Genomic DNA, 9,309 nt, shown 5'->3' with positions numbered 1-9,309 from the left:
TAAAAAAAAAAATGGGCATGTTAAATAATTACATAAATTATATATTCATAAAAAACCAAAAATTTGCACCCATTTGATGTAATTACCATACATTATTACATCCATTTATAAGCATCATTTAAAGAGGCCAAAAATCTTAAAACATGACACTTGGGATGTTATTTTTTGTTTGGGTTCAACTGACACTCTATCTCTCTACATTAGAATAACAAAACTTAGTTTATTGAGATGTTATTTTTCATTTGAGTCCAACTGAGTCTTTTGTCAAGTTAAAGAAGATTACAAGAAACCAGGATTGTTTGGAATTATCAGAATTGTACAATCCTGAACAATCGCTAAGATCTTTGAAAGATCCCGACCGTTTTGGGCAGGTGAGATCATAAAATCGTAAGATCCAAATTGAGATTTTGATAACCATAGCTAGAACCAATAAATGACTTTCCCTTATGAGTTAGCAAAAGTACTTTATGAATGTTAGATTGTTAGTGGCCAATAATTTTATTATTCGATTATAAATCACCGGTTTTAAACGTTACCTTAATTGGCTAAAGTTAATGTTAGTAAAACAAATTTGACCACTAGACCAGTTATGATATTTCCATTTACATAATTCAATGCATTTGTCATAGCATTTATCTCTCCATCTACCATATACCTGTACCCATTAAATTAAGAATATGAATTTGATAAAAATGGGGTGTAAAATTCATCTTTTAGAGCATTCGCATTAGCTCATGTAAAATTTGTGTCTATTTTACACATAAAAACCTACTTTTTCTATTTTACACATTCACTTTTACAATACACCCACATCAGTTCATCTATTCTATCCCCCCTTCTATTTAAATAATCAAAATTTTCAATTATTTTATTATTTCTCACCTACCTTTTATACGCTCTCTCTCTCTTTCCATTTTTTCTGATTCTATTTCTCTATACCCATCTATCTCTCACGGTCTCCCTCTCGGTCTATCTTGGTCTCCCTCTCGTATCTCTCTCGGTCTCCCTCTCGTATCCCTCTCGGTCTATCTCTCTCGGTCTCCCTCTCGGTCTATCTCTCTATAGCCATCTCCAATCACAAGCTCTATCCGGCGATCCAGATCACAAGCTCTATTCGGTCTCCCTCACACTTCACCGGCAATCCAGATCCTCTCTTCATCGGCGATCCACGAGCTCAAGCAAGACCCACGAGCTCCGGTGATCCAGATCCTCTCTTCATCGGCGATCCACGAGCTCAAGCAAGACCCACGAGCTCCGATGACCCCGATCGCTCCAATAAGCACTGATATCTCTGTCCGTTTGGGTTTGTTTGTGTGTGGGTGTGTTTGTGTGTGGGTTTTTTTGGGTTAATTTTTAGTTGATTCTGGCCGTTTGGGTTTGTATGTGTGTGGGTTTGTTTGGGTTCATTTTCAGTTGATTCTGGCGCGCTGGATGTTGGGGAAGAGAGGTGGGAGATGAGCGTCAGTTAGAGAGGAGGGAGAAAAAATTATTAAAAAATTAAATACACGAGCTACAGTGCCCGTGTAAATATACACGGCTATTGTAGCTCGTTGTTAAATTTCCACAAGTTTACATGATTTTAAAAGGATTGATGTGGAGTGTTTTTTGGTTCAAAATGTGTAAAAGTGATCAAAATGTGTATTTTACACATATATACCAGAGCTGATGCGAATGCTCTTACACCATCCTATTACATATAATAACATTTCTATAAACTTACAATTGAGTTGGATTTTCAAATGAGTATTAAAATTGATGGGTCAGGCTTAGGTCTAGTGTCTAGTAATACTGGACCTGTTGAGATGATGACATGTGTCCATTTTTAAACACTTATTACCATCTGACCAGGTCCAATGCATCTAAACCAAGTCATCTTGATTGGGTGTGATTGTGTCTAGTTTTTAATATGTAATATAATAATGTGACATGTTGGGATTAGAAGGTGTAAAACTTGGGTTTTACATCACATCCTTATAGAATTTAATTTTTTTGTCATTGTAGATAAATAAATTATTCCCATTAAAAAAAAAAAGATATATAGATTATAGACCTCCATAAGCGGCTAATGGAGTGTGTTCATTTAAATATTTGAAAGAAACATTGAAGAACGAGGAAATCCATATATTAATCTAGAAATCTATTTTCCCTTTTATTTTAAGCATGTTTACAATTATCTTGTCCTTGCCTTCAATCCAAATGCACCAGTAAAAAATATTGGGTATACACAGTCATAGAAGTGAAAGTTCCACGAAAAAAAAATAAAGGGTAAATTGCAAATTTTACCTCTAAATTTTGAGAGTATTTGGATTTTACACGCTAAAGTTTTAAAATTTGGATTTTACCCTCTGAATTTTAGGGGTGTTTGGATTTTACTCAAAATTTGGGAGTATTTGGATTTTATATCCTAAAGTTTCAGAATTTGGGGGTGTAAAATTCAAACACTTCCAAACTTTAATGGGTAAAATCTAAATTCTGAAGTGTCATGGTATAAAATCCAAATACCCCAAATTTCAAGAAGTAAAATCTAAATTCTAAAACTTTAAAGTGTAAAATCCAAACACACCCAAATTTTAGGAGTGTAATTTACCATTAATCCAAAAATAAATAAGTAAAGAAGCTGAGAATATTTTTTTAATAGATATAATAGGATTTGAATAAATAACACTAGCTTTATAATAATTGCTTCCATCATGGCTTTATAATAATTGCTTCCATCATCATGCCAAAATATCAATTGGTTTACTCTTTCTGGATTGTCACCCCATTTAGTCTCTTTAGATAATCTGCTACCAATGCACTAAAGTCTAAACAACATGAATGCATGAAACAAACATAGGGATATATAAGTAGACACAATAAGATGTAAGTTTAATAAGGTTTTAATTCTCAAATATAATTCATTAATGATGTTAGATTTTAAATGTTTAGAACAATTGGTAAATCGTGAACACAAACTTGTCTAGATATAGATCTTAGAGTCTATAGGTTTTATTAGACAATACTCAAGGTGATTCAAGTCAAGATTCAAGAACATACAAGCTGCAGGAAGAAGACTTCATATTCTACCTGGTTCGATTGATCGAAGAACAGGCTCGATCAATCGAAAATCATATCTGCAGAATTTTAAGTCGGCCAAACAGCAACTTAAGCCCATTAAGGATTAGGGTTTGAGATCTAATTTTTCCACTATATAAAGGAAACCCTAAGCCATGTTTTTGAGAGCTTTTAGAGAGAGAGAAGAGTGTGCCTCTTTTGAATCTAGGGTTTTGTACCAAAACCTCTCCAAGGTCTTTGTTACTCATATTGCTATTTTGTGTGAATCTCTTGTGAGATCTTTGAAGAGCTTTTCTTCACATAAACTTAAGATTTTCTAGGTAGAGATATTTTCAATACCTTGATGATCAACTCAGTTGCTGCCATTGAAGCTTAAAGAAAAACAAGTGTGGGTGCTTGTATTTGGTGGAGAATCCAAGAAAGAAGGAGTCAGTGGATTCGGAGCTTGCACGTGGTTGTGTCAGTAAGTTCTATTGGTGGGTAGCATTAGGAAGTCAAGCGAGGAGCTTGTAAGTCCTTTTGTATGAACTTCGATTCTTTCGCATAGTGGATTTAGGTTTACCTTGAGGATAGCTAGGTCAAATCCTCCCTAGATTTTTACCGTGTAGTTTCCTGGGTGATCATATCATTGTGTCTTTTATATTTCCACTGCTTTATATTTTGATATGATTGTGTGAATGTGATAACCTAGATTTACATAAATTGATTAAGGTAATCACTTGGCTAATTAACTAGGTTAATCTGATTAGTTTAAGGGGTCTAAATTTCTAACAAGTGGTATCAAAGCGGGTAGCTCTTCTTGTTGTAGATCTTTTGATCTAAGAGCTGATCCTTGACCCCTATTATCATGGATAATTTGAAATGCCTTTCTACTCATGTTTGTGATGATTTGAATAAAAAAGACACTATTGTTTCTGTTGATTTTTTTGATGCTTTTGAAACTTCATAAGGAATTATCTAAATTTTTGAAAATTTCTAAGAAATTTAGAAAAGAGTTAAAATTGGCTAATCTTGAAAAAGAGGATTTGATTGTGAGATTAGATGAGTCTAATAAAAAGAATAAATTTTTGAGAAATCAAATTTTCTTTCAAGATGAGAAGATGAAAAGCTTGGAACAAGAGTTAGCTGAATCTAAAGCTAAAATTGAAAACTTGACTAGTACCAAGCCTATTGTTGATAACAGAAGTGTTTCTGTTTCTCTTAAGCCTAAGACTGAGAAAGTTTATATCCCTCCTTTCAAGAGGAATAATAAAGAAAATGCTTATTTTGCTAGGTTAGACAAAGGTAAAAGTTCTGATGTTAACGCTGAAGTTTCTAAACCTATGTCTAAACCTACTGTTAGAGAGCATAATAAATCTGTTTTTGTGCCTACCTATCACCTTTGTGGTGTTGTTGGTCATATTAGACCAAACTGTTCGTTGTTGAGGTAAAAACCAAAATCTGAGACTAGATTTGTTGTTAAGAATACTGATGTTCATAAATTTGTTCCTGTTTATCACTTTTGTGGTGTTCGTGGTCAAATTCGTCCTAATTGTCATAAGTTGAAATTTAAGCATTCTATATGTCAATCAATGATATGTGATGATAATTCTCCTGCCATAAGTCCATATAAATTGGTTCATATTCTTTTGAAAAATTTGAGGTTGTTGGCTTGTGAAAGGAATTTGCAGGATTTTAGTCTTTCTCAGAAGATTGGTATAATCCCTCAAATACACTCTGCTTCATATGGATTTTCACCTACAAAACCGAATACTTGTGCTAAATGGGTGAGAAAAGATTCTCCAAGATGAGTGTTGCTAGCTTGTCCCTGATTTAATTCTTTTAATTAATTGTGAACATGTTTTGTTTTTGTTTTTGGTTGTTTTGTTTTTTAGGTTGTTTTTTTTATTAAAAAAATCCAAAAACATTGAAAAATTTCAAAAAGACAAAAATATTTTATTTTGTGTCTTGGTTTATTTTTCTTGAGGATTACATGAGTTATAATATCTCTCTCTTGATTTAGAACATGCTTAACATTGTGGAGAAACTTGAATAGTATGTATTATATAAGTGCTAAGCTATTTTTTTGTGAGTATGTACTAGTTTGTACATGTACTCATGGGTTAATTAATAAATTGATATTTCTTGTTTGTGTACTCTCTATAGCTTAGTTAAGCACTATCATGCATAACTTTGCATTGTTCATTTAGCAATATGTGCTTTTTGTTTTTGGTCATAAATTATCTTTTAGAACCAAAAAGATTTTTGTGTTTTGTATTTCACATCTTGGATTTATAATCAAGGATTGACCACCTTATCTTTACACAACAAGTTTATGTACCTTGTTTAACTTTGATGAGCTTATTTTTTGCACTTGACTAGTTGAAGCTGTGTAGTACATGTTGTGTGGGAAAGATGTTTATGGTGTTTACCACTTTGTCTTAATCTTGGAGTCACATGTTATTTGACTGTCGGACTTGATCTTTTTGAGAAAAGCATAAATAACCATTTCACCACTGTTCACTAACCAATCATGAAAACCTTAGTGCATATCTTAAGATTCTGTACTCGAGAAAGTGTAGTACATGCACAAAAATAACATAAGGTGTAGCCTCGGTTTAATTACTTAATGCTTAAAATGGGTGTGTACTATTAAACTTGATGCCAAATCACATAATTAAAATTGGTGTGTACATTATGCGGCAAAATTCAAGAAACTTACATAATTGCAAGCTTATATTCTAGGAGATGTGGGAGTTATATAATGTAACTCTTTAGGTGATAGTCTCTTTTAAATTCTATGTGATGAATTTTGTAGAATTTGTGATTGATTTCTGTAGACTTTGTGATTGATTTCTGTTCACATATCACCTCACATGTATCTCAAGTTTTTGCTAGTTGCACACACTACACAAGTTACTCTTTGCTAAACTTGGTACATTATATTGTGTGTGATTTTGTTGTGGCCATCCAAGATTAAAAGTTCCTTGATTTTAATGTAAAATGTGTATAATGTTTGCGCTTTGAGGACAAATTGATTGAAAATCTTGATTTTGGAAGATCTGGGTTAAATTCAAGTGTTTTTGACAAACTTTTCGTCTCATACTCATGCATTTTTTATAAAACAATGTGCTTTGAGGAGTTTCTGCATTAAAATGCTTTGTTTTTCAAAAATTTGATTTTTCCAAACTTTCGATCGATCGAACCTGTTTTTCGATCAATCAAAATTGCGATTAAAATTTTTGGTTTGAGTTTGCCTGACTCAATTGATGTTCGATCGATTCTCGATCGATCGAAATTGAAAAATTTCAGTTTCTATGTTTTTTGACCAAAATTTTTTTCCATGCATCATTTGTGTTTAGGATTCACATGCATTGCATTATTTTTGTATCCATCTTGCAGTTTTGCAGTCATATCTTTCATTGTTTTCACACATAACATGCATATACTTTGCTACATTGCATACTCAACTTGATTTAAAAATTGATTGATTAATTTTTGAGTTTTGTACATTCTAGTATATGCTATTTCTTATGTGTGAACTGTAGAAAATATTTTTCTTAAGAGATATGATGGATAATCAATGTGCAAATATTTTCTCTACTCATGCAACTGTTTATGGGTCACATAGTGCCATGTTTGCATTTTATTGAAAGAGAGAATATTTTTTTCATGTGTATCCTTACCTTAGTTTTTAACTTTGGTTTGTGTGTTTTTCCCCACCTCCTAAAGTTTCCCCAAAACTATTTTTTCCAAAAACTTGTTTTGTTTTTCCTATTTTTATAGGGGGATATTTTTTTTAAACCTTTGTTATTCATAGGGGAGTTGTCTCTATTTTCTATAGAGTTGAAGTGGTTTGTGTCCCTTGATTCTCTATTTTCTCTTATCCTTTATTGCGTATGGTGATTGTTTACTCTTTGTATGAGCTGTCTTTGTCAATACGTGACAAAAAGGGGGAGAAATTATTGATTTATGGGAATCTTGTTTGTCTTGTTTAAGGGGAGTTGAAATTATTTTTGAAAGGGGAGAATATAAATAAAAACTTTTTATTGTATCTAACTTAGGGGAAGAGTTAGTTTACTTATGTTTTTATTTCTGTTTCCTATTCACTGCTCATTGATTTATATTTATGAGTTATTCATGATATATGTCTTTGTTTTGTGTTTTGTGAAGTCAAGAATTTATTTTTTATTTTACTGTTTTTCTGTCACACATGCGTTTATGCGTTTTGTTTAGTGTTTCAGGAAATATACAGGTTGATTCAATTAAGCTGCTGTCTACACTTGCAATTGATGGATAGTAGTTAGGTTGAATTTGTTGTAATGGGCATTTTATTGTATTGGATTGTTCTTGTATTTGAGCATTTCATTTTGTATGAAATTTTTGTCACGAATTGCCAAAGGGGGAGTTTGTTAGGTTCTAAATGTTTAGAACAATTGGCAAATCGTGAACACAAACTTGTCTAGATATAGATCTTAGAGTCTATAGGTGTTATTAGACAATGCTCAAGGTGATTCAAGTCAAGATTCAAGAACATACAAGCTGCAGGAAGAAGACTTCATATTCTACCTGGTTTGATCGATCAAAGAACAAGCTCGATCAATCGAAAATCGTATTTGTAGAATTTTAAGTCGGCCCAAACAGCAGCTTAAGCCTATTAAGGATTAGGGTTTGAGATCTAATTCTCCCACTATATAAAGGAAACCCTAAGCCACGTTTTTGAGAGCTTTTAGAGAGAGAGAAGAGTGTGCCTCTTTTGAATCTAGGGTTTTGTACCCAAACCTCTCCAAGGTCTTTGTTGCTCATATTACTGTTTTGTGTGAATCTCTTGCGAGATCTTTGAGAAGCTTTCCTTCACATAAACTTAGGGTTTTCTAGGTAGAGATATTTTCAATACCTTGATGATCAATTCAGTTGCTGCCATTGAAGCTTAAAGAGTAACAAGCGTGGGTGCTTGTATTTGGTGGAGAATCCAAGAAAGAAGGAGTCTGTGGATTCGGAGCTTGCACGTAGTCGTGTCAGTAAATTCTATTGGTGGGTAGCATTAGGAAGTCAAGCGGGGAGCTTGTAAGTCCTTTTGTATGAACTTCGATTCTTTCGCATTGTGGATTTAGGTTTACCTTGAGAATAGCTAGGTCAAATCCTCTCCAGGTTTTTACCGTGTAGTTTCCTGGGTGATCATATCATTGTGTCTTTTATATTTCCACTGCTTTATATTATTGATATGATTGTATGATTGTGATGACCTAGATTTGCATAAATTGACTAAGTTAATCACTTGGCTAATTAACTAGGTTAATCTGGTTGGTTTAAGGGGTCTAAATTAAGGGGTCTAAATTAAGGGGTCTAAATATCTAACAAATGAGTTAACATTTATGGTAATTTTTTTAACTTAGATAATTAATGGAGAAATAAATTATAAATGTTGTTATGATAACTAAACCTAGCCTCATCACAAATTTAGAATTGTTATTACTCAAATAATTGATAGGCACATTCGAATACATGGCTATATATTCTCAAAAAAAGAAAAGAAAGAAAGAAAGAATACATAGCTATATAAATTGTATTTTGATATAATCTCAAATTCTCACAATAAAAAACCACCAAAATGTATCAACTAATTTGGATAAATTATAAAATGTGCGCTTGGACAAATTTGTTTTTCCTCAATTTTCAATCATTTTCTTTTTCTCTTGTCAACCAAATAGACACTACAAGAAACTTGATATGTTTCGACTCACGTTTTTTGAAGGTTTACAAAACACCCTAGAAATAAACGTTAAATGATGAACACGCTTGATATAAAGCAACCTTATTTCATGGGTCGCAATTTTTCAGAAGAATCGTCAAAATAAATTGCTCCATACAACTACTATTTTAAAAAATAAAGATAAAGATAAAGATAAAACAATTGTTTCAAGGTTGCATAGGTGTCGAAATTTTTGTTTGAGGGTAATGTAGGCCTTCAAAATTTCTTTTTTGAGGGAATTTGTTTCAAAGGTTGTCAAGGGTTATCTAGAGCCTCAAAATAATATTTTTTGAGGGCCTTTCATACTTTTTCCAAGTGTTTTGGCCCTTAAAAAAAAAAAAAAAAAAACCAACTTTTTTGTAGTGAGAAGAAGCTACATTTCCTTCCTAGGCTTCCTTTTCTTTCATCTTTTGCCCGTTCCAAACTCAATGTAAGAATGACAACATACAATGTGGATTTCATGAAAACAAGTATTACCGGGCATTCTTTTTCAACATACCTTTTTAATTTTTAGAATCCTTTTT

Source organism: Quercus suber, unplaced genomic scaffold, assembly GCF_002906115.3.
Source record: "Quercus suber isolate HL8 unplaced genomic scaffold, Cork oak 2.0 scaffold_741, whole genome shotgun sequence".
In the NCBI taxonomy this organism is placed as follows: Eukaryota; Viridiplantae; Streptophyta; class Magnoliopsida; order Fagales; family Fagaceae; genus Quercus; species Quercus suber.
This window is presented reverse-complemented; position numbering follows the sequence as displayed.